This window comes from Dipodomys spectabilis, unplaced genomic scaffold (genome assembly GCF_019054845.1).
Source record: "Dipodomys spectabilis isolate Male_0828 unplaced genomic scaffold, ASM1905484v1 ptg000414l, whole genome shotgun sequence".
Lineage (NCBI taxonomy): Eukaryota > Metazoa > Chordata > Mammalia > Rodentia > Heteromyidae > Dipodomys > Dipodomys spectabilis.
In genome coordinates, this window is record NW_024871091.1 from 58,736 (window position 1) to 83,933 (window position 25,198).

At 37.1% G+C, this 25,198-nt stretch overlaps 1 pseudogene; it reads left to right on the plus strand.

Annotated features, from left to right (window-relative positions):
- Positions 1 to 6,080: 6,080 nt before the first annotated feature.
- LOC122097102 lies at positions 6,081 to 7,580 on the plus strand (annotated as a pseudogene).
- Positions 7,581 to 25,198: the final 17,618 nt, after the last annotated feature.

A 25,198-nucleotide genomic window follows, 5' to 3' on the forward strand; every position in this document is an offset into this window, starting at 1 on the left:
CTCTCCACTAACAAGCCACACTACTAATAGTATAGAACTGTCTACTCCACTACAAAATGGACCAAGAGATAAGAAAGATGGACATTACAAAAGTAGCAGTTATCTCCCTGGTCCCATTCTCTGTCACATCCATTATTTTCAGTTAAACTAGTAATGAATCCCAAGAACTCAAAGCATGACATACCTTATGCATAATTATATTGTCAGCATTGTTATAGTCAAAGAATTGCATTGGTTCTGCAATGCAATATTTTCAGTCACAGTAAAATTTACTTAGAATGTAGGATGCATATCTTGATGTCTGCATTCAATCCTCTTTTTCCTCCTAAACATTGAATCTAATGCACTCTTATTCAGAGATACAATGGTTTGAAATAAACACTATGTTTAAATTGTCTGCTTTGTAATTAGGTAGTCACATACATGTAGTTGAAAACAAGATCATAATACTGCACTCAGTAACATATAATTTAAGCAAGTAAGAGGTTATGTATTCTAAGCAACCTTTTATTTCTTGAGAAACTATTTTTAGTATGCAAATATACAGATGTGCATACTTGTTGCTCTCTAATGAATAAGTTGCATCAGATCTAACAGAAGCAATAAATCTTGTTTAGTTTTAGAAACAATAGCAAGAAAGAAAAACCATTTGATAATAAAAAAGAACTTTTCAATACTTTTTTATTTATTAGAAGCTTAAATCTTTGGTATAACTTTAACATGTAGCATCAACATGTATAAAAGGTTAAAAAACTCAAGTGGTTATGGTAGCAAATTTCTAGCTAATACTTGATGTTTAAAATGGAAGATCCATTGATAGGTCAGATATTCATCTTAACTAAACCACAACAAAATATCTTACAACTGAGTATAAAAATTACTGTCCAATATTCATGTCTTATTCAAACTACAATATTAAACTCCAGTGTTCCTTGCTAGGCTATATTTGATTGTACTAGTATCAATTAGGTGCTGAAATATCAAGTACCTTTTAGAACATAACTGAACTCCTTCATTACTACACTGAAAATTATATAATCTTATGAGCAAAAATATAACTTACAAACATTTCAATAGCATAAAGCAAATCATGGCTTTACAAGAATTTTATATTAAATTTCGAATTTTAATAATTCATAGGATATATATCTTATTTTGCTTTTTACTAATGCTAACATTTACATATTTAAAGATGGACATTCAGATTCATATGTATGATTTTACATTACATATAAAACTATTAAATGTTCCCAATTATATATATATACACATAATTTTAGGGATATTACCTGATTATTGGTTAAATATTTTAATTCATATAACTTTCACAAAATTATATTCACCCAAGGATACATTCCTTTTTATTTTCTGCTATTACTGGGCTTGAACCCAGGGCCTGGAAGCTATTCCTAAGTTTTATCACTGAATGCTGGCACTTGAAACACACTTCCACATCTTCCTTTTTGGTGGTGAACAGGAGAGTTTTACAGACTTTTCTGTCTAGGCTGGTGTTGAATTGTGATCTTCAGATTTCAGCCTCCTTAGTAGCTAGGAAAATAGGTGTAAGCCACTGGTCCCCAGATAACATGTTCATTTTATAATAAGAAAACCAAATGCCCGAAGTCTAGGTCATTTCCACTGAATTTTTTCTACGAACACTTTATTACTCATTTCCCATCTTTCCATCAGCTAAAGAATACTTCATAAGCTTCTTTTTCCATGGTAACACCTTTGTGGCTGAATCATTAAACAATCAACAATCATTGGAATTATTTCCAGGTAGGTGTTATTATGAAATATGATGACAAATGTATAAAGAATTATGAATAAATGAGAAAATATATTTTATAATATATTATGGCTTTAAAACATAAAAGGGAATCGATAACTACCTGACAGTCAAACTCAGAGCAAAAATATTAGAACTAAGAGAATCTCCTGCTTGTGGACAAGTAGTGGAGATGAATATCTGCACAATTCCAGCTTCAGATAGCATTTACCTAGTAGTCTTTCATTAAACCTTTCTTAATATAATAAGAATACCACAAAGAGGAAAATCCGCACAAAAAGTTTTTCTAAAAAGAGCATACATTCTATTGTCATCATTGAGGATTATTTTATATTAACTTCAAAACCTACAGAGTTCAGCAAAGACTCAAAATAAGCAAATGACACATTCTATCTTGTGTCAATAAATGAAACTTAAATTCTGCAAGTAAAATACCTCATTCTTCTTCCACTGTCTGTTCTGATGCAAGATTATCTAGGATTTGTTCCACCTAAGAACATGTGCCATTATTTCTCTGCATACTATTACTTGTTAACTTTTGGCAGTACTGGGAATTGAAATCAGAGTCTCTTGCAGACCAGACAGGTGCTAAACCGGATGGTCATGGCTCCAGGCCATGTTTGCCTTTGTTATTATTGAGAGAGTGTCTCACTTACTACATGGGCATATATCTTTTCCATGATCCATGTATTTATACCTTCCATCATACTTGGTTTTAAAGGGATGTGCTACTAAGCCTGAGTATCAGTTAAGATGTAATCTGGTGAATTTTTATATTTTTAATTTTTCTTATCTGCAAAAGTTTGTACAAGGGTGATAAAATTCAATGTACCCATCTAAGTGTCTAGTACTTCTTTATTAGTCACCCCATCCATCATTTAAACTACATTCATATTATGCTTAATCTGGTTTCCAGAATTTTTTTTTTTGTCGGTCGTGGGGCTTGAACTCTGCAAAATGTCATACTCACAGTTGCTATTAATATTTAAATTATCAAAGAGAATTCAATCCCTCATGATTTTCAAAAGGTGAGCTAAGAGACAGGAACATACATTCAAATAAATAAATCACAAAATCCTAGATAATGATGTTTTCAAACTACATACATTCTTACCTCAATTGATAGTAAACACCTTCTTGCTTCACAATATTGTACTAAAAGAATTAAATCATACATAACTATTAATATTTTTATTTAACTCAGGAATAGCTAAACTTTTATTTATTTCTTGTTTTTGAATGCTCTATTATATGATATATAATATGCATGTATATGATATGCATACCAATGTATGGTTCATATTATGGATTATATATAATGTTTTAGTCCTTAAAACATGTTCTTGATATGATTATTAAATAACAAATAACACTTCCAAATAATGATATCATTTGAGTTTAAAATACTCATGATTTAGATAGAAACTCAGAAATGGCCCAATTGTCCAGTTCTTGTCCCTTGTGCCATTGTTACCAAATAATCTCTTCTCTCCTCAAGTTATTTGAAGGGATAACTGAAGAGGACTTTGAAAATGGTTTGTTTACAAACCAGTATTTTGGGCTGAGATCCCACTTGGGACACTCTCAACAGAGCAACCAAGAGTTTACAGATATAACCACTCTGTTCTATAAGAGAATGCACCAAGAGACCCTGATAATGTCTAATGCTGACATTCAACCAGATTGGACAGGCCAAGACCCAGATCTTATGGTGAGTGTGAGTATACAGAGAAGAACATTTGGAATGGAAGACAAAATGTTTATATTAGAAAAATCTAGCACAATTGATATTTCTATGTTACTTCCTCAGAGAAACAGAGGCCCAAATGTTTGACACAGTGAAAACCGAGAAGCTGGAATGTGTTATTGGGGATGTAAGGTTACGGAGAAGGGATAGACAGAGAGAGGAAGAGTAGGTGAATGAAGTAATAGTATTCTAAGTGAATATATATATATATATATATATATATATATACACACACACACACACAAACATACATATATATGTATAGTATATATGTATATACATACTTATGTCCATATATACACATATATGTATGGAAATAGAACCAATATTTGCAGGGATGAGAGGGGTTGGGAGAGATGGAGAACAATGAATGGAATGACACTGATTAAAAGGTATTGTATGCACAGATATGTTGATTTGAAACTTCTTTCTACAACTACTTAAAGATAATAAATAAAGTACTGGAAGGAGGCATAAATAAAACAAATTCAGATCTATTTTCTTTTCAAAGCAATACTCTTTCTATTCTGCTGTAATCTCATTGAAAGTATTATTCTGCTTTCTCTATCATAGGAGAGTATGAGATTTTCATACTAAATTTTATATATTGTAAAAAAAAAAGCTGACTTGATCAAGTGTATAGTGTGGAAATGTTCTCTGATTCTGAAGAGGCACAGTATATATATTGGTCTAATATTTCTCATAAAGGGTCAGTAATAATGCATATATGATAATGCAGTTTGTAATTCATGTACTTATTGAATATTAAAGCCCATATCAGTCTACACTAATAATATAGTTATGCTCGATGTTTCCCAACAAATACAATTAGTAGGAAAAAGCTATGGATTAAAATATCTGCAAATGATATGTAAGTCATGTATCTCTTATCTATATTGTGCAAATAACATGACAAGTACAGGAAAATCAGCTACCATGATTTTCAGCAGCAAGCAGTTTAATGTTAAAGAGAAAAAAAATACTATCTAGTTAAAAGTCAGAGGACCTTACATATAGCTCTATTTCGATTGCTCTGGTGAACTGAGACACGTTGTTTCCTTTCCCTTGCTTCTTTTCCTCATCTGATGTAGAGAAAATTATGCCATGTTTTCTCCAAGGCTTTTGCCACATGAGGTATGGCATATTACAGAATTCATACCTAAAGTGAAAATGTCACCAAATGGAAAGGGATCCAAGAACTTTCATAATTCTTAATAATAAGATTATAAAATCTATTTATTGAACTTCTAAAATGTCTGATTTTGGTTTTGTGATCCCTAGTTGGGTTGCTCATTAACCTCCAAGGCAAGCGGCAAGTGATTTAATTAGATGTTCAATTTTGTCTCACCTCACTGAATATTTCCTTTTATATTCAATCACATTTTCTAAATCAAGAGGCCCCCACAGGCAAAAGAAAAGCTTATGTATTTTATAGATTTATGTGAATTACTAACTCACACGGAATGAACTATTATGGGTTTGAATAGCAGTTGAAGCAAAATGGAATTCTAGCTCTGCAGGCATGGCATCATAATTTGTTTCTTGGCACTATAGAAAAAATGACTTCCTAGAAATCACTTGCGGAATGATTGTCTCATACAGTAATGTTAATGACCTGCTGAATTGTCAGAAAATGTACTATGTCTGGAGTAAACCTCTTTGAAGACCCTTTGTGTGTTGAATAGAGTTGAATGCTTTCATCTTATATTATTTTAGTCATTTAATTCATTGCAATTTCACCAAATCACAGATTTTGGGCTGTAGGTTATTGTCAATATCACAGACTGCAGTTCTTTCTCAACTATTTTGCATAGTAAAGTCATTTCTTAAAAAAGTGAAATGAGAGAATAACATTCTATATTGATAAAATATATGCAAAGTTGAAAACCCTGAACATTTCCTTTTATTATGTCTACCCCTTTATATACAGCATCCTACTTGACAATAGCGTTTAGTTACCTATAAGAGACTTAGGGCTCTGAACAATGTGGCGTGAAAAGCATTTATCTAGTCCATTAATGAATTCAAAATGCACTGGAAAGTTGTCCCAAATTTACAAATATAAACAATGAGTTAATTACTGTCTTGAGAGCTTTCTGCCTAGAAGAAGAGATACGCATGAAAACAAAACATTTTAGCCCTATACTTAGTGTGCTAAATAGTCTATTATAGAAACACTTAATATGACCTGGCTGTTGGCTGATAGAAATAATTACTTTTGTTTGTTGTTGTTGCTCCTGAGGCTTGAACTCTGGGCCTGGGAGCTGTCCTTGAGCTCGTCTTCTCAAGGCGAGCACTCTACCACTTGAGCCACAGTGCCACTTCCAGTTTTCTGGTGTTATTGGAGATGAGTCCCACGGATATTCCTGGGCTGGCTTTGAACTGCAATCCTCAGAGCTCAGCCTCCTGAGTAGCTAGGATTACAAGTGTGAGCCACCAGGGCCCAACTATAATTACTTGACACAAGAAATAAAAATAAGATTCTGCTTCTCCCTTGGACTCCTTAGTAGTCTCTTAGTGGGAGACCCTTGTCTCCGACCCTTTCCCTCCCCAGGTTTTGCTTGCGTCACTGACATCCACAGGTCCCCAACATGCATCAGTGTATCTCCATCCACGTTGGTCAGGCTGGTGTCCAGATTGGCAATGCCTGCGGGGAGCTCTACTGCCTGGAACACGGCATCCAGCCTGATGGCCAGATGCCAAGTGACAAGACCATTGGGGGAGGAGATGACTCCTTCAACACCTTCTTCAGTGAGACAGGCGCTGGCAAGCACGTGCCCAGGGCAGTGTTTGTACACCTGGAGCCCAAAGTCATTGATGAAGTTCAAACTGGCACCTACCGTCAACTTTTCCACCCTGAGCAGCTCATCACAGGCAAGGAAGATGCTGCCAATAACTATGCCCATCGTCACTACACCATTGGCAAGATCATTGACCTCGTCTTGGACCAAATTCGGAAGCTGGCTGACCAGTGCACAGGTCTTCAGTGTTTCCTGGTCTTCCACAGCTTTGGTGGGGGAACTGGCTCTGGCTTCCCCTCCTTGCTGATGGAGCGTCTCTCTGTGGACTATGGCAAGAAGTCCAAGCTGGAGTTCTCCATTTACCCGGCCCCCCAGGTGTCCACAGCTGTAGTTGAGCCCTACAACTCTATCCTCACCACCCATACTGCCCTGGAGCACTCAGACTGTGGCTTCATGGTGGACAATGAGGCCATCTATGACATCTGTTGTAGAAACCTCGATATTGAAAGCCCCAACCTACACTAACCTGAACCGCCTTATTAGCCAGATTGTGTCTTCCATCACAGCTTCCCTGAGATTTGATGGGGCCCGGAATGTTGACCTGACAGAATTCCAGACCAACCTGGTGCCCTATTCCCGCATCCACTTCCCCCTGGCCACATATGCCCCTGACATCTATGCTGAGAAAGCCTACCATGAACAGCTTTCTGTAGCAGAGATCACCAATGCTTGCTTTGAGCCAGCCAACCAGATGATGAAATGTGACCCTTGGTATGATAAATACATGGCCTGCTGCCTGTTGTACCATGGTGATATAGTTCCCAAAGATGTCAATGCTGCCATTGCCACCATCAAGACCAAACGTACCATCCAGTTTGTGGATTGGTGTCCCACTGGTTTCAAGGTTGGCATCAATTACCAGCCTCCCACGGTGGTTCCTGGTGGAGACCTGGCCAAGGTACAGTGCACTGTGTGCATGCTGAGCAATACCACAGCCATTGCTGAGGCCTGGGTTTGCCTGGACCACAAGTTTGACCTGATGTATACCAAGCATGCCTTTGTCCACTGGTATGTGGGTGAGGAGATGGAGGAAGGGGAGTTTTCAGAGGCCCATGAGGACATGGCTGCCTTAGAAAAGGATTATGAGGAGGTTGGAGCAGATAGCGCTAATGGGGAAGATGATTGTGAAGAGTACTAGCTGCTGCTGCTTTACACTCCAAGTGTTATGATTGTTTTTATTTCTGTCATTGTTTTATTTCTGTGCATGACTCTTAATTCTGACCTGTCAATAAAATGTTTCCATATAAAATAAAAAAGAAATAAAAATAATACCTGAAAGATATTACAGTTAGTCATAGAAGATGAAAACAGGAAGTTGGAATGCCACAGCAGCTATAAAATGTGTGTGTGGGGAGGTATAAACTCCATTTAAAAAGAGGCCACAGAATCTTTGAGAAAAGCAAGTATAAAAGAAGCCCAAGGTAAATGCTATGCTTTGGATTATAACTGTAACCTAAGACTCATATGTTAAAGATTTTTTTCTCAGCTTGATGGGAACAGGTGAAGGAAGGATTTGGTGAAGGGAAATTGGATAGAACGGAGGGTGCCTTGGAGGGGATATTGGGATCTTGAACCCTCCTTTCTTTGTTTCTTTACTTCCTGATACCCTTGAAGTGTGAACATCTTTTCTCTATCATACATCAATGCCACTATTAATTACAAAACAATGGATACAATTAGCCAGGGACTAAGATGTCTGAAATTGTGAGCTCAAATAACCCATCCCACTTTTTAAATATATATTTATATTGTAAAGATACTGTACGAAGTGGTTACAGTTACATGAGTAAGGTAATGAGTCCATTTCCAATCAAGCATTTTTACCCCCTCCTTTGTTTTTCACCTACCATCCCTTTGCTCTCTACCTTCCCAACTTCTCTCTTGTCCCCGAAGCTGTAAAGTTCATTTTCAACATAGTGTCTTGTATATCTCATTGTTACAATGGGTCAACCTGTTTCCTTATTTCAACATTTCGGTATTCCCTTCCCCTCTCCAAATTAGAAAAATGTGTAAACAAGATGAAAGGTACTGGAATTAAATACAGTGAAAACAGAGGTTATACTCTGGGGGAAGAAAATACAAGAGAAATTTAAAAAAATCACACAGTACATTGTAAATATATTAAAAACAACACCAAGAAAGAAAAAAATAACATTTGTATCTCTATCTTGGAGTTCATTTCACTTAGCATCATCTTATATGATCATATGTAGATAGCATTTGACCTTTTCTGATTGTCCCAGACATATACTAGTTATTGCAAATAAGGGTAACCATGGGATCCATGTTTCTTTGGGCCTGGCTTCCTTCACTTAATATAAAATTTTCCAAGTCTTTGCATTTCCTAACAAAGGGGGCCAATGTCATGTTTTCTGATGGAGGCATAAAATTCCATTTTATATTTATATATATATATATGTATGTATATATATGTATGTATATGTATATATGTATGTATATGTATGTATGTATATGTATATATATATGTATGTATATGTATATATATGTATGTATATGCATATATGTGTATGTATATATATCTATATGTGTATATGTAGATATAGATATATATATAGAGAGAGAGAGAGAGACCACATTTTCTTGATCATTCATCTACTTAGGGACATCTGGGTTGGTTACATCTTAGCTATGGTGAATAATTTAGCTGTGCTGGTAGCTTTAGTGTGGCCTTGTTTATGATCTTTTGGGTAAATGCCAAAAAGTGGGATTGCTGGGTGATAGGGGAGCTCTATGTGGAGTCTTTTGAGGAACCTCCATACTACTTTCCAAAGTGGTTGTACAAGTTTACACTCCCACCAATAATACAGTAGGGTTCCCTTCTGGCTACATCTCTTCCAGCATCTGTTGTTGTTAGAGTTCTTGATTATAACATTCTAACTGGGGTGAGGTGGAATCTCAATGTGGCTTTAATTTGCATTTCTTTTATGGCTAGAGAAGTTGAGCATTTCTTCATATGTCTATTGGCAGTTCTTATTTCCTCTTCAGAGAAGTCTCTCTATAAGGCTTTAGCCCACTTATTAATCAGGCAGTTGTTTCTTTGAGGATTTGTTGTTGGAGGATTTAATTTTTTGAGTTCTAAGTATATTTTAGATATGAGACCCTTGTCATTGTATGGCTATTGAAGACCTTCTCCCAGTTCGTTGGCTTTCTATTGATTTTGCTAGCTATATCCTTTGCCATCCAGAAGCCTGCAGTGTCCTGCAATAACATTTGTCCAAACTTTCTTTGATTTGTTGTGTTTCTGGGTCTTTATTAAGAAAATTTCAGCCTGTCCAAAGGAGCCCTAGAGTTTCTCCTATTCCTTCCTGTAATGTTCTCTGGGTGTCTGCTTTTACTTTGAGGTCTTTGATCCACTTGGAGTTGATTCTGCTGCAGGGTGGTATATAAGGATTTAGTTTTAGTTTTCTACAAGTAGTTAACCAATTTTGCAAGCATCATTTACTGAAGAAGCTGTTTTTTTCCATTCTATTTTTTAGCTACCTTATTGAAGATTAGGTGTCTAAAGGTCTGTGAATTCATTTCTGGGTCTTCAGTTCTATTCCATTGGTTCTTGGGTCTGTTCTTGTGCCAGTACCAAGCTGTTTGGATTACTATGGCTTTGTCATAGAGTTTGAAATTTGGTATTGATATTCCTCCAGCACAGTTCTTTCTGCTGAGGATTGTTTTTGCTATTCAGGGTCTTTTATTGTTCCATATGAATTTTTGGTTTGCTTCTTCTATTTCATTGAAGAATGAAGCTGCCCATTCCACATTTCAAGTCAATTTTTTTAAGAAGTTTGCTACAGGAACATAATAGTAACTGATAGAAGTTTTAAACTACAAACATAATTAGAAGATACATCAGAATATTCTTCCAAATTGTTTAAGAAATTTGAAAACCAATCCAGTGTTATTTATAACCTTAACTATCATGAAGGCTAACATGTGGATTACTGTCATTCGGAGCCAGCTGGGAAAGAAAGGCCTGTGGAACTCCATCTCCAAAAATACTAGCCATGACAGGGGCTAAAGGCATGGTAGAGCATGTAAACTAAATGGAAGTATGAATTCCTGAGTTCAAGCCTTAATAAAACCAGTAATAATCTGAAATGTAAGCTAGATTAATCAACTTGATGGTCATTGTAAGAGAGTAAAGAAAGTTAGTGATATGTAGAAGGGAATGAAGCTGTAGTAAGACTGAAAAAAAGAAAGATATAATTACAGGATAAGTGGTAAAACTTTTGTATATATGCTGTTACTGGGGCCTGAACTCATGATCTGTGCTCTCACTTAGCTTTTTTGCTCAAGATTGTTGCTCTGTCACTTGAACCATTCCTTTTCTTTCACCTACTTTTTGCCAGTTAATTGGAGATAAGTGCATGTCTGCCAGGACTGCCTTCAAACTGAGATATTCAGATCTCAGTCTCTTTAGTGGCTAGGATTATAGGCATATGCCACCAGTGCTAAACTACAATGAATTAAAATATAGTTGTTTAATATTCTACCTGTTTGGAAAATTAACTGCATAAAAATTGGGGGTCACCGTTGCAACAATGAGAAGTACAAGTCGTTATGTCGAAAACGAACTTTACAACTTTGGTGGGGGGGGGCAGGGAGGATTGGGGGTGGGGGGTGGGGGGAGGATGGGAAGGGATAGGAAGGGGAAACAAAGGAGGAGGCTACAATGCTTGATAAGAAATGTACTCATTATCTTGCCCATGTAATTGTAACCCCTCTGTACAGTATTTTCACAATAAAAAATAAATAAAAATTAAAAAAAAAGAAATTGGGAGTCATGGTTATCCCCCCAAATTTTTCCTTTCATTATTTTTCTGCATAGAAAATTGGATTCATGTTGATTTGTTTTTTTTTTCATTTGCTAGTAACATTTTTACTTTGATATTATATAGAATTTGCAAATTTAACAAGAAAATTAAAGTTTTTGATAAAAATAACCCAAATACTAGTATAATTTTAATAACTTTGGCCGAGTATTGCAGTGACTTTTCAACATTTAAAAGTTTTCAACATTTTACTGAGTGATATATTTCCATATATAGTTCTATTTAGATACTCAGGCTTAGTTATAATTGCCCACAGTTCAATATATCTGAATGCTGTACTGGTTGGTAGATGAGGAGCAACAGGGTATAGTATAAAACTCAGGGGGTATAATTGACTATACCATCTAAGTCTGTGATGTTTGCATAGAAAGAAACTGTGTAACATACTTTTCGGAACATACACCTCTTTTTAAATTACAGGAATAATCAACACATGCAATGACTTGAGTGACATAACAAATTCTAAGCCCTAAAGTGGATGGGGTTATGCTTATAGTTCTAATTCCAACCTGGACAAGAATTCAACCAGGCAGATGGGGTAAGGAGATGATCTTGATCTGGAAATTAGATATGATAGTATTAACTCCAGGGAATGGGAAAGCAGAGCCTGATTATAGTCTTCATGTGTTCAGAGAGATTATTTTGTTAAATCGTTACTTAAAATTTAAAAGTGAAAACAAAAGGAATTAATTCATGTGTAAAAAACACAATAGGGCAATAAAAGACTAATATTAATATATCCAGTTACATGTTTTGCAAGAATAATGTGATTTATATTTGTTGTATCACATAATTATATTTAATATTGTCTATGAATAGCAATACATTTAATGATTCCAAGTTGAGAAAATACTTTTTGACATCTGTTTCAATATTTTGGCTGTTTTCCTGACAAGCAGAATTTCAAAGTTAATTCAATGGAGCTTCACTCATCATGAGATGGAAAGAAGCTAGGAAAGACAATGAATGAATTATTGAAGCATCCTTTGGGACACATGGCAAATGTCTTTTATTGAATAGAGAAAAGAAGAGAAAAGAAATCAAATCATTACAAAAATAGAAGGTTTATAAAAAGATTAAAAAATAAGTGAATATATTCTCTGTTCTGCTCATTCAGGAGACACTCAGAACATGATGAGCAGACTGACAAAGACTTGGATTCCAAGGTGATGAATTCTAGCCTATTGCCACTCATATGGGGAATGGGACAGAACTGGGTGAATAAACTCTGAACAGATACATAATGAGGGAGCTTATCATATTACATTTGTAAAGCCCTAGGATCATTATATTGGACATTTGTCAAGACTTGTTACAGGTATAATGAGGCTGCAAATACTGTTCAAATTCATGTGAACACATATCAGCAGAATAGAAATAGCTCAGTGTGTTGGGCATTATGGAACATGCCTGCATTCCAGACTAGTTGGGAGTAAGGCAGGACAACTATGTGTTTAATGTCAGGCAGAGCAAACTTAGCAAAACCTTATCTCAAAAACAAAACAGAAACTATAAGTTTGCAGTTGGACTTAAATGATAGAACCTAAAATAAGTTAGGTTCTAGATTCAATTTCTCGTACTATTACTATTACTCAATCTAAGAGGAATGGAAGAATGACCATATAAAATTTATTTTATGTATTATAAAGCACATTTTTCAACTACCATTATATGTATTATCTCCATATTATCACCAAACTCTTTGTTGTAGACTACTCTTACCATTACCATTTGGAAGATGCAAAGAATCTAAAGATCATAGGGTTAAAGTATTAACTAATGCTGTACAATTAGTCTATAGTCAAAGTTGTCATGGTGAAAAATGAATTTGGCCCCCAAGGAATTCCTTGCCTTCATGTGTTACTTTATTTGGGATGATTTTTTTTTGTTTGTGTGTGGATAGTAAGGCTTGAACTCTGGGCTTGAACTCAGCTCAAGGCCAGTGCTTTAAACCACTTGACCCAAAGCACCACTTCCAGTTTTCTGAGTGGTTAAGTGGAGATAAGAGTCTCACAGAATTTCCTGCCGGAGCTGGCCTTGAACTGCAATCCTTAGATCTTAGCCTCCTGAGTAGCTAAGATTACAGGCGTGAGTGAGTGACCGGCACCCGGTGACTTGAGATGATTTCTTTGGCTATACTCTTCTAAAGAAAGTGTATATTTCTAAAGAGACCCTTCGAGTTCAGCTCCAAATGAATTTTACAGAGAATAGTTAACCAGAGACTTTCCCCATTACAAAAGAGTGTAGGATGTCAAACAACACTGTTGCAAATATATGGAAATTATGACATATTTCATACCAATTCCAATAGTACATATGCCATAATGTCATAGGGTAGCAAAGCGCAGCTTCCTGTCCCATGACAATGTAATCTCTCACACAAGGGAACACTAAGGATTTACATACAGTCTTTACTTGACAAGTTAAAACCCATCCTCTATTTTTGGTAATGTTATTAACATGTAAGATATTATTAAGGAAAGTAAGTCAGTCACAGAAAGACAAACACTGCATGACCTCAGTCATAAAAGGAATCTAATATCTGATATCATAGACATTGAGAATGGAATGGTGATTACCATAGTAAGAGTATGGAGAAAATTTCTTATCAATGGGTGCTAGGATATAGTAATAAAGGTATAAGAAGTTCTTATGCCCTATTGCGCAGTGGAGTTACCATAGGTTATAACATATGTGTCTCACATAGGTAAAGAATTTTGGCTGTTTACATAATGTATAACTATAAATACTTGAGGAGAAATATATACTTAATTTGTTTCTTTTTCTCCCTCATTCATATTCCTCTCTCTCTCTCTCTCTCTCTCTCTCTCTCTCTCTCTCTCTCTCTCTCTCTCTCTCTCTCTCTCTCTCCCTTCCTCCCTCCCTCTCTCTCTCTCTCTCTCTCTCTCTCTCTCTTTCACACACACACACACACACACACACACACATACATCTTATTTTTTGCAGAGTGGTTGAGTGAAGAAAGTCCCTGTTCTGTACTGCTGCTGCTTTTTGTTCCTTCTCCACCTCTTCTTCCTCTTTCTCTTCCTCCTCCTTCTCCTCTTCCTCCTCCTCCTCCTCTTCCTCCTCCTCCTCCTCCTCCTCTTCCTCCTTCTCCTCCACCTCCTCTTCCTCCTCCTCCTTTCCTTCTCCTCCTTCTCCTTCTCCCTCCCTCCCTCCTTCTCCTCCTTCTTCTTCTTCTTGCAATAGGGCTATTTGCTATTATAGGGTAGCTTGACAGCCTTTAAACATATAAAGGTATACTTAGAAGATGAATGAATGAATAAATGGAGGAAATAGTGTCATATGTGACTATAAAGATGGATCTCCCTCCTTTTGATGATGTATGTATGAAATTTTATTTATACTCATTTGTTATTAGCCTTGAATATAACATTCATCATATAATTAACATATTAATAAAGGGATTAGCTATTTTTGAAAATTATTTAAAGGAGGTATTTCTATTTCTGAATTACATATAATTCATATAGTTGTTTGTATTTAAAGGTATATTATTTTGTGCAAATATCTGTATTTGAATTCTTTTATCTAACATCAGAAGTTAACATCTTTTACTTATTCAACAAATGTGACATACAAGTAATATGCCATATAGCATAATTAGCGGATGCTTTAATCAATTAAAAAATAATCCAAAATAGAGTGCAAACATTGGATGGATCTTGCTTTTTTTTTTGATCGTGGGGTTTGAACTCTGGGCCTGGGCGCTGTCCCTCAGTTCTTCAGCTCAAGGCTAGTGCTCTACCACTTTAGCCACAGTGCCATTTCCAGTTTTCCGGTAGTTTATTGGAGACAAGAGTCTCATGGGCTTTTCCTGCCTGGGCTTGCTTTGAACTGTGATCCTCAGATCTCAGTCTCATCAGTAGCTAGGATTACAGGCTTGATCCACCAGCTCTTGGCAGATCTTGCTTTTTAATCCAACCTGCTGTTCTTCTGATTCTGATTAGGTAATTGAGCCCATTAATGTTTAAGGTTATTATAGAGAAATGTGTCGTTTCCTATCCTTTTCTTGATTTCCTATATTTGTTTCTGTCCTCTTCCTGTGTTTACTACATTGATCTTGTAGTGATATTTTTTCTAATATGTTTCTTTGATTTTGGTGGATTCTTCTTCTTGATTGTTCAGCCCTTTAACATTCTTTTTAATGCTGGCTTAGTAATCATGAATTCCTTAACTTTTTGTTTGTCATAGAAGCTTTTGCTTTCACCATCTAATGTGAATGATAGCTTTACTAGATAGTTCAGTTTGGGTTGACAGTGATTGGTCTTCAGTGTTTGGATTATACCATTCCAGGCTTTCCTTGCACTGAGGGTTTTGTGGAGAGTTCTGTAATGATTCAGATTTTCTTTCTATTACTTAATTTGAATAATACAGTTATGCATGCATGATTTAAAACATAACATTAATCCAAGTATGTTAATGCGCCTATAGTATTAACTACATAGGAGGCTAAGGAAGGAATATCATTTGAGTTCAATAGTGCAAGTCCACCTTGGATAATATAGAGAGATCACTCATGTCAAAAACAAGAGTACCTCATCACATAATTATATAGAAATATTGTAGATGGCACTTCATACTTTACAAACCTTCAAATAATTTTAGTTTATCATCCCTTTATCTATAAATTTCCATGGCCAATTCCTATATTCCTTTATGTCTGTTTCCCAGCTGCCATGATGCAAAAGTCTCTGCTCAGCAGGGTCCTCTTTGCCATGGTGCACATAACCATTTTAATTCCCTTTAAGTTGTTCTTGAGGACTTTGGTAGAGTAATGCAGAAGTAACTAATTCAAAAATAAGTAACTTAAAATTCAAACTTCATGATCAAACTGATTCATTATGTCTATATAAAATCCACTTAGAGGTGAGGACACACATAGGCTGAAAATGATAGGATAAAAAAAATATAATTGCCAGAAGATAGCATAAGAGGCTGTTAATATCAGACAAAATATATTTCAAATTTGAAATGGCCATAAAGGTAAATAAGGATTCTGCTCTTAGGCCCTTCTAGCTAAGGAGCAGGAAAAGGTTTCCAGGGACAGGCTTCAAGCAGAGAGGGCTGAGTTGAGGTGGCTGGAGGTGGAAAGGAAGAGAAGGGAGCAAGAAGAGGTAAGAAAGCTACAGCAGGAGCAGATGGAGAGAGCAGAGAAGATGAAAGAAGAGCTGGAGCTGGAGCAGCAGAGAGGGGCAGAAGAGATCCACCTGCAGAAACAGAGACTGGAAGAAGCACAGAAGCAGCAGCAGGAAGAGGAGAGAAAGCAATGGCTCCAGCTGCAAGCGGCCCAGGAGAGGGCCTGGCAATAGCAAGAGGATTTTCAGAGGAAGCTGCAAGAAATGCAACAAAAAAAGTAGCAGGAGCAAGCTGAGAAGGCAGAAGGAATTGGAAATGCAGTTAGCAGAAGAACAGAAACATCTGATGGAAATGGCTGAAGAAGAACGACTGGAATACCAGTTGAGGAAACAGGAAGCAGAAGAGAAGGCTCGAGGCTGAGGAGAGAAGGCAAAAGGAAGAGGAAGCAAAGCTGGCTCTGGAGGAAGTCAAGAAACAAGCTCAGGAGAAAGCCAGCCAAAAAGCTGCTTTGGAGAAACAATTTCATTTCAACTGAGAACTCCATAAGGAAGCCAGTGGCTTGAAGTGGACACAAAACGTTTCCAGACCATGGGTTTATTCTTATTCCCAGTTCCTACAAATACCCAGGCCATAAGGCTAGAAGAAAACTAAAAAGTAAGTTGAAAGGTTCTCTCTCTCTCTCTCTCTCTCTCTCTCTCTCTCTCTCTCTCTCTCTCTCTCTTTCTCTCTCTCTCTCTCACACACACACATTTTTCATAATAAAATTTCATCCTGAGCCTGATTAGTTGTCTCACCTGACTTTTCTGAGTCCACATCAGCACAACACACTCTGTTTTACCCAACTGCTCTTCACCTATTTAAAATCTATGTTCTAGAACTACAGTTTCAGCGTTAGTGGATAAAATTATCCAGATTCTATAATTTCAGTTTGAAACAAAATTTTATGACATTCAACGTATTTCATTCCAGTTAATGTTTTTGAAAGAGTTCCAGGTATATGGAAATTATGAAAATTCTGAATTAGCTGATGCATATAGAAATTCTTTAAGCCTAACCTCACAACCATTAAATGTCTTTGTAATCACAAAAAAGGTAAATAAGGACATTACAAATGATAAAAATGTTAATTTTCTTTAAAAAGTTAAACAAATTGTAAATGTATATGCATGAAGCATGAAATCTTCCAGATCTTTTTTTTATTGTGAAAATACTGTACAGAGGGGTTAAAATTACATGAGCAAGATAATGAGTACATTTTTATCAAACATTGTTGCCTCCTCCTTTGTTTCCCCTTTCCATCTTCCCTCCCCCCACCCTCAAAGTTGTAAAGTTCGTTTTCCGACATAACGTCTTGTACATCTCATTGTTGCAATGGGTCCACCTGTATCCCTATTTAAACGATTTTTTTTCCTTCCCCTCCACAACTTATACCAACTTGCAGATCTTTTCTATTCATTTATTTTATTTTTATTGTATTGATAGATTTTAATTCATTAAGTCGCTTTGTAAGTTCAATGCATCTTGATTAATGTCACCCCTTTCACAATTCTATTTCTCTCAACCCTACCTGCCTCGTCAGTTTGCAGAGTTGTTTTATAAGTGAAGCAAATTTTGATAGTACTGAGTCAAATAGTGACACAATAAAATAAGAATTCAATAACCCAGTTTTAATAAAGGATAGGACCAAGTGATCATTAAGAAAGTATTGCAATATTGTATACCAATTGTATACCAATTGTATACCAATTATAATTAGCACACATATACATAACACCCATTACCAGCATACTATGCTCAGGTGCAGAAATCAATCTTCAGTACAGTCTATAGGTTAAGCTTCAAAAGTGGTTTAACAAATTGAAGAAGACTTTTAATTGTACATAATGCTTTTCCTCATTCCCATGAAATGAAATGAGAAACCAATGGCACAAGCAGACTAGAATTGTTTCTAACTTATTTATAAGGTGATATTTTGTTGCTTTGTATGTCCCTCCCCCACAGTATAACCCCTGCTTTCACTGTATTTGATGTTGGTATAATTTGGGGAGGGGAGAGGTAAAAACAAATTGTTTAAATAGGAATACAGGTGGACCCATTGTAACAATGAAATATACAAGATGCTATATCAAAAAACGAACTTTACAACTTTGGTTGGGGGGCAGATGGAGGACAGGAATGATAAGGAGAAACAAAGGAGGAAGCAACAATGCTTGATAAGAAATATACTCATTACCTTGCTCATGTAATTGTAACCCCTCTGTACGGTATTTTCACAATAAAAACTTACTAATAAAAAATAAAAAAAGAAAATGCACGCGCTTGCAGAAATTAAATGACATTTTCTTTTTAGTACGGTCATAGGGCCTGAACTCTGGGCCTGAGCGCTGTCCCTCAGCTCTTCAGCTCAAGGCTAACACTCTACAACTTGAGCCACAGTGCTACTTCCTGCTTTTTTTCTTTTTCTTTTTTTGCTTATGTGGTGCTGAGGAATCGAACTCAGGGTCTCAGGCATGCAAGGCAAGCGCTGTACCACTGAGCCACCTTCCCAGCCCAAATGACATTTTCTTAATCAAGCAATGAGTAAAAGAATAATCCACAAGGAAAATTAGAAAGTACTTTGAAATAAATCTGAATACAAATGCAAAATACCAAAAATTATGGAGCATAACAAAAATATTTTAAGAAGGAAGTTTATGGTCCTAAATATGAACATTAGAAAGAAAAGACATATTATATTCAGGTACCTAACTTTATACCTGAAGCTATTAGAGGGACATGATTAATGAAATAGAGTAGAGAAAAAGTTGTTCTTATTATTCCCTACCAATGAACAATCTGAAAAGTAAATTAAAATTGGTAAATTTATCATAGAATCAAAGCAATAAAACACTTGCGAATAAGTATAACCAAGCACAAAATGCAAATAAGAAACAACAAAATATCAGCTTTCACCCTTTAAGATGGCCTCTAATAAAACCAAAAAAACAAGCATTTACAGAAGTGTAGAAAAATGGAATGCATGTGCACTGTTGGTGGGTTTGCGCAAGTGCAAAAGAAAATTATATGAATGTGAAAACTCAGCAGTTTGACTTTTAGGTATAAATCTCAAAGGATTAAAATCAATGGTCACAACTAGATGCACAGCTATATTCATAAGAGTACTATTCAGGTCTGGGAATGTGGCTTAGTGGTAGAGTGCTTGCCTAGCATGCATGAAGCCCTTGGTTTGATACCTCAGTACTACATAAACAGAAAAAGCCAACAGTGGTGGTGTGGCTCAAGTGGTAGAGTGCTAGCTTTGAACAAAGAAGCTCAGGGACATTGCCCATGCCCTGAGTCCAAGCCACAGGATTGGCAAAAATAAAAAGAAAGAGTACTATTCATAGTTGCCATGATATGGAGCAACAGAAATACCTATTTTTATCCATATATGAATAAACAGAATGTGAGCTGTACATATAATGGAATATTATTCAGCTTTAAAATTATATTGAAGGTTAATGGTAGTAAAATATAGACCTAGTAAAATATAGACCCTAAGAATATTATTTGAGGTGAATAATGTAGTAGTAAAAAAAAAAGACAATTCCTATATAATTCCACTTACATAAGATACCTAAAGTCAAAGAAGTGAAATTTATAGAAACAAAGAATAATAGTTATTATAGAGACTAAAGGAAGTAGAAAAGAATTATTAGTGCCTCTGTAAGTTTTGTTAGTTTAACTAATACATGACAGAAGCAATTCAAGGGAGAAAGGATTTATTTTGGCTCAGAGTATCAGAAGGCTGAGCCTGAGCTCCGATATTTCTGCATTGTGGTTAAAGAGAACTTTAAGGTGGAAGGGTATGGCAGAGCAAACTTACTTATCATATAGCCTGCAGGAGGCAGGGAGGCAGGGTGCGGAGAGTAGGAGAGTAAGAGGAGAGAGTTAGAGAAAGGAAGTATGTTTGACTGTTTAGCCATTTCTCAGCTCAAACATTAACCATTGCAAGTGAGTGTAAAGTTTCAGGTGTACAAATATACCAAGTTTTCTTGATCCATTTATCTACTGAGGGGCATGTGGGTTAGTTCTGTATCTTATCTATGGTAAATAATTCTGTAATGAGCATAGTTATGCTGGTAGCTTTAGTGTAGTATTGTTTGTGGTCATTTGGGTAAATGCCCAGGAGTGGAATTGCTTGGTCATAGAGGAACTATATGTTTAGCCTTTTGAGGACCTCCATACTGCTTTCTAGAGTGGTTAAACAAGTTCACATTCCCACCAACAGTGTAGTAGCATTCTCTTTTGGCCACATTCCTGCCAGCATCTGTTATTTGTTTTCGATAATCTTCTATCTGGGGTGAGGTGAAATATCAATGTAGCTTTGATTTCATTTCTTTCATGGCCAGTGATGTTGAACATTTCTTCATGTGACTATTGTCTATTCTTATTTCCTCTTCAGGGTGTTTTTTTTTCTTTTAGGCTTTGTATGGGGGGGGAGATAATTTTTGTGCTGAAAGTTTTGGAGATCTGTTTCACAAGAACATGACTATATTTAGCATTGTTGATCTATATTCTAAAAATAGATGCCAAATTTTATGTCATATGATTTTTACAATGAAAATAAATAAAATGAATAAAACAGCTCATGTTTTAACTGTGATATCTGGCTCTAGCAGAATTTAGCTGCCTCTTAAAAAGAGTATCTAAAAGGAGTTTAAGATAAGTATTACTCATAAATGAATGAAGAAATTTGAAGTGTGTGTTCATGACAAATGTTAATAAAGCCTTCAGAAATGATTTTTTTCTACCTAGAATTAAAGGGATAAGATAAGGTGGTGATTAGCAGAACTTTGTTGTTATCTATGAGTGGAGAGAGCCCCTGCAGAAGTTCTGTGACATTGCTAGAGAAGAAATCAGGACCAAACTGCACCAACACCAAGGAAAACTTCATAATCTCCTATTAACCAAACCTAACATGAAGTCTATCCAGGAAACCCAGGTGATACCATTGTAATCAGCATTTCCAGACACAGAGCAAGATGGAGAGAGGGACAAAGAGAGAGCATTTCACATTTTGTGAGTTTCTTTCTTCTTCAGTAAATGGGAGTACATGTAATATTTAACTCCATCACAGAGTTAGAAAAATTGAATAGGAAAAATCCACATGAAAATTCAGTTGACACTTCGTTGACACTTGCCAAAACTGCCAATAATGGTTAGCAGGTACTATTCTCTCCCAGTATAACCACGACTCGACTGTTCCTGCAATGAAAGCTTATACAATAAACCACTCCCGCTTCAGAATGTCTATTCTTTCCAGATGTGTAGGAATGACCTAAATACTTAAGAAAGTTGTAATGACTCACTATGTTAAATTTCATTTGAATGTGTTACCATATTACTGTTTTTAAATTGAAATAAATTCTGAATAGCAACGTAATTTGGACTTTTTTAATCTTACTGGGGTTTGAACTCATGACTCTATGTTTACTGGGCAGCCATGCTACCACTCACACCAAGCATTTAGTCTCTCTTTTTTTTTGCTTTAATTAGTTTTCAGGTAGGGTCTCATATTTTTCATGGCCCAGCTGTGAGCCTCCTACAAAAAGGTCCCTACATGCTGGAAATATAGATATATAATACTACATCTATTCTTTTTTAATGGCATAGGGGATCTCACTAAATTTTTTGCCTAGGCTGATCTTTAACTGATCTTTCCAATATCTGCCTCCCATGTAAGTGGAGTTACAGACATGACCCACCAAGTCTGGTGACTTTGACTATTTTAACATTCTATCATTTAAATTCGTTATAATTTCCACATTACCTGTATTCCATCTACCAAATCACCAACTGTGTATCACCCAGAAACTCTAACACTATAAGTCTGGAGCTTTTGGGGAGCAAGTGGTAGACAGAAGCATTAGTGAGAGAATCTGTTGAAAGGAGATTAGGAGAAAGGAGTTAAACTTCAGCCTGTGGTGATGTCTGAACCCTGTCATTGACCACAAATCAAAGAAGTAGGCACTTACTGAGCCTGCCCAGAGAATATGATTTGATCATGATTTGTGAAAATTTCTTTGGAATTCATTCACTTTCTAGTACTGTTAATCATTGTAAGTTCAGATGCTGAAAATGTTCTAGTTAGAAAAGTATCTTATTTTCTTTTATCATGTGCCTTATTGAAACTTGAGAAGTCTAAACTTGAATTTAATAGCAAGAGATTACATTTGTCTTCCCCTGCTCATGACATTTTGTGCATTATCTTATCTCTTTTGCATGCAGTAAGTATCTTTGCCTGCTGACAAGTAAAATTCAACCATTTGCTTCTATTCAGCAGTGGAAAGTAAGTTGCTCTTTATGCCTGACATCTTCTTTCATACCATACATGTTACAGACTTCAATATAAGCAATTTTAATACAGGTTCAGAGTTTGAATGATATGAACATAAAATGAAGACTAAAAATGAATGAAATAGAATATGATAGCAAAAAAGGAATTCTTGAAAATCAGATTCTTAAGAGCAACTTAAAAGGAAAACTAGAAAAGGTAATGATAAATAGAACTTTTCTCAAGACACATACCATTTGTTAACTGGAAGACCAACATCATGCTGGATAGCTCATGTCTGTAATCTTGGCAACACAGGATCTAAAATCTAATGATTCCCAGTTCACAGGCAGCTAGAGCAAAAAGTTGGCTAGGATCCACAGTTGACATGAAGTGTAATAAAAATAAAAGATGAAAAACAAAAATGACAATGTTCTTGAATCTCAAGAAATAGGCAATAAGAACTTTTGTATTTTTCCACTTCAATAAATGGCAACCAAACCTATCGGCTACCAATAAATCAATTCTCTCTTCATACTGGATCATTTTGAGATCCTCATGAACACTTAAGAGTATATGTCTTTTTTTCTTTCCAAACTCTTATATAATTTATTCTCAAGAAGTAGGTAAAAGGTCTGCTTCGGGCCATACAGGACCTGGCCCTCACATCTCTTGGCTAAATCTCTGTCGTTACCTAGGTAACTGATACACATGGAGGTAGTCACCTCTCCCTCCTATGAGGTCACACCCTTAGCCATGCCACCCCACCCCCTGTCACGCCTCCCATCAGACCAAGTGAGAGTCCCAGGCCTTGAGGTCACATGCTCATTGGGTGTGGACATACCTTCCTTCACTTGACCCCACCTTCGCCCCATCCCTTCTCTACTTAAACCCAGGTGCCACCTCAGCCCCTCCCCTTTTGGTCATGCCAAAATAACCAGCGGGACTCCAATAATTAGCAGGTCGGTAATCAGCATGGCTGGGTGGCCCAGCTCACTGGAGAGGGTGGGGCATCAAGAGGCAAGCCTCACTGCTCCACAGACAGGGCCAGTGGAGGGGGCGGGATATTGAGAGGCTGAAGTCACCACCCCATGGGGCATGCTAAGCCATCGGAGGGGCAGGGCATGCCCCCAAAATGGTGAGGGGTGCAACCTATATATTAGGCTGCATGTTGCAAGTCCTGGGGAGAGTCCTGAGGAGAGTAGGGGGAAAGTGAAATGAAAAAGTAGAGCTATGGAAAAGGAGAGAAGGAGTGGAGAGAGAGGAGGGGGGGAAGCCTGCAGGAGTAGAGCAGGGCAGTCCTGAGGAGGGCAGAGCAAGCCTCAAAAGGTAATTTGGGACCTACTGCAGAGGTCATTTGGGACCTCCTCTGGAGAAGCTTGTGGAGAGGCAATTCCTAGAGCACAGTAGGGTAGGCTTGTGAAGAGTGGAGAGCCTGCAGAGAGGGAGGAAGAGAAGAAAGGGAAAGGCCTTTCCTATTGGAGATTTGGAGCTTTGGAGTTTAGGAAGTCTGAGGTTTGGAGGTTTGCAGACCAACTAATAAAGGTTGGGGGCTCAGGACTGCCTGTTGGAGGCTTGGAGGTTTGGTGGTTGAGGCTGCTCTTGGTTTTGGATATCTAGCCCAGGACAAGGTAGTCACAGGATCCCTTTCTGGTGTAAATAGTGTAAATAAATTTCTTTTGTCCACCTTTAACTAAATGACCCTTCAAGGAGGTCCCAAATGGCCTCTTGAGGCTTGTCCTGCCCTCCTTAGGCCTGCCCTGCTCTACTTGGGCAGGCTTTCCCTTCCTGCTGTCTCTCTGCACACCATGTTTCTGCAGCAGCTCTATTTCTTTCTTTTTTTTGACTTTTAAAAATTGTGATAATACCGTACAGAGGGGTTACAATTACATGGGCAAGATAATGAGTACATTTCTTATCAAGCATTGTTACCTCCTCCTTTGTTTCCCCTTCCCATCCCTTCCCATACTTGCCCCACCTCCCCTCACCCAATCCTCTCTCGCCCCCCCCCCACCAAAATTGTAAAGTTAGTTTTTCCACACAACGACTTGTACATCTCATTGTTGCAATGGACCCACCTGTATCCCTAGTTAAATGATTTGCTTTTTTTCCCCTCCCCTCCACAATTTCTTCAGTGCTCTCTCCCTGAAGTCTCCCCAGGACTCTCCTGAAGATTCTACGTCTTTTCAGGATTCCTCTAGGGATTCCGGATCTTTCCTCTACTCTCTTCTCCTCTGGACTCCCTTCAGGGCTCTCCTCAGGACTTGGAACAAGCAGCATGTATATATAGGATGTGCCCTCTCTCTTTCAGAAGCATGCCCTGCCCCTCCGGTGGCACACTCCATGAGGTGGTGATATCAGCCTCTCGATGTCCCGCCTCCTCTGGTGGCCTGGTCTGTGGAGTGGCAAGGCTCTCCTTTTGATGCCCTGCCTCCTTCAGCGGGCCTAGCTATGGGGCCTGGCTGATTATCAGGGCCCTGCTGGTTACCTGCTGGTGGCCCTCTCCAACCTGCATGACAGGGACTACAGTTTGATAAAAGTAAACGTCTCTCCTGCCTGCATACCGTGTGGTATTCTCTTTATTGGCCACCTAAATAAGCC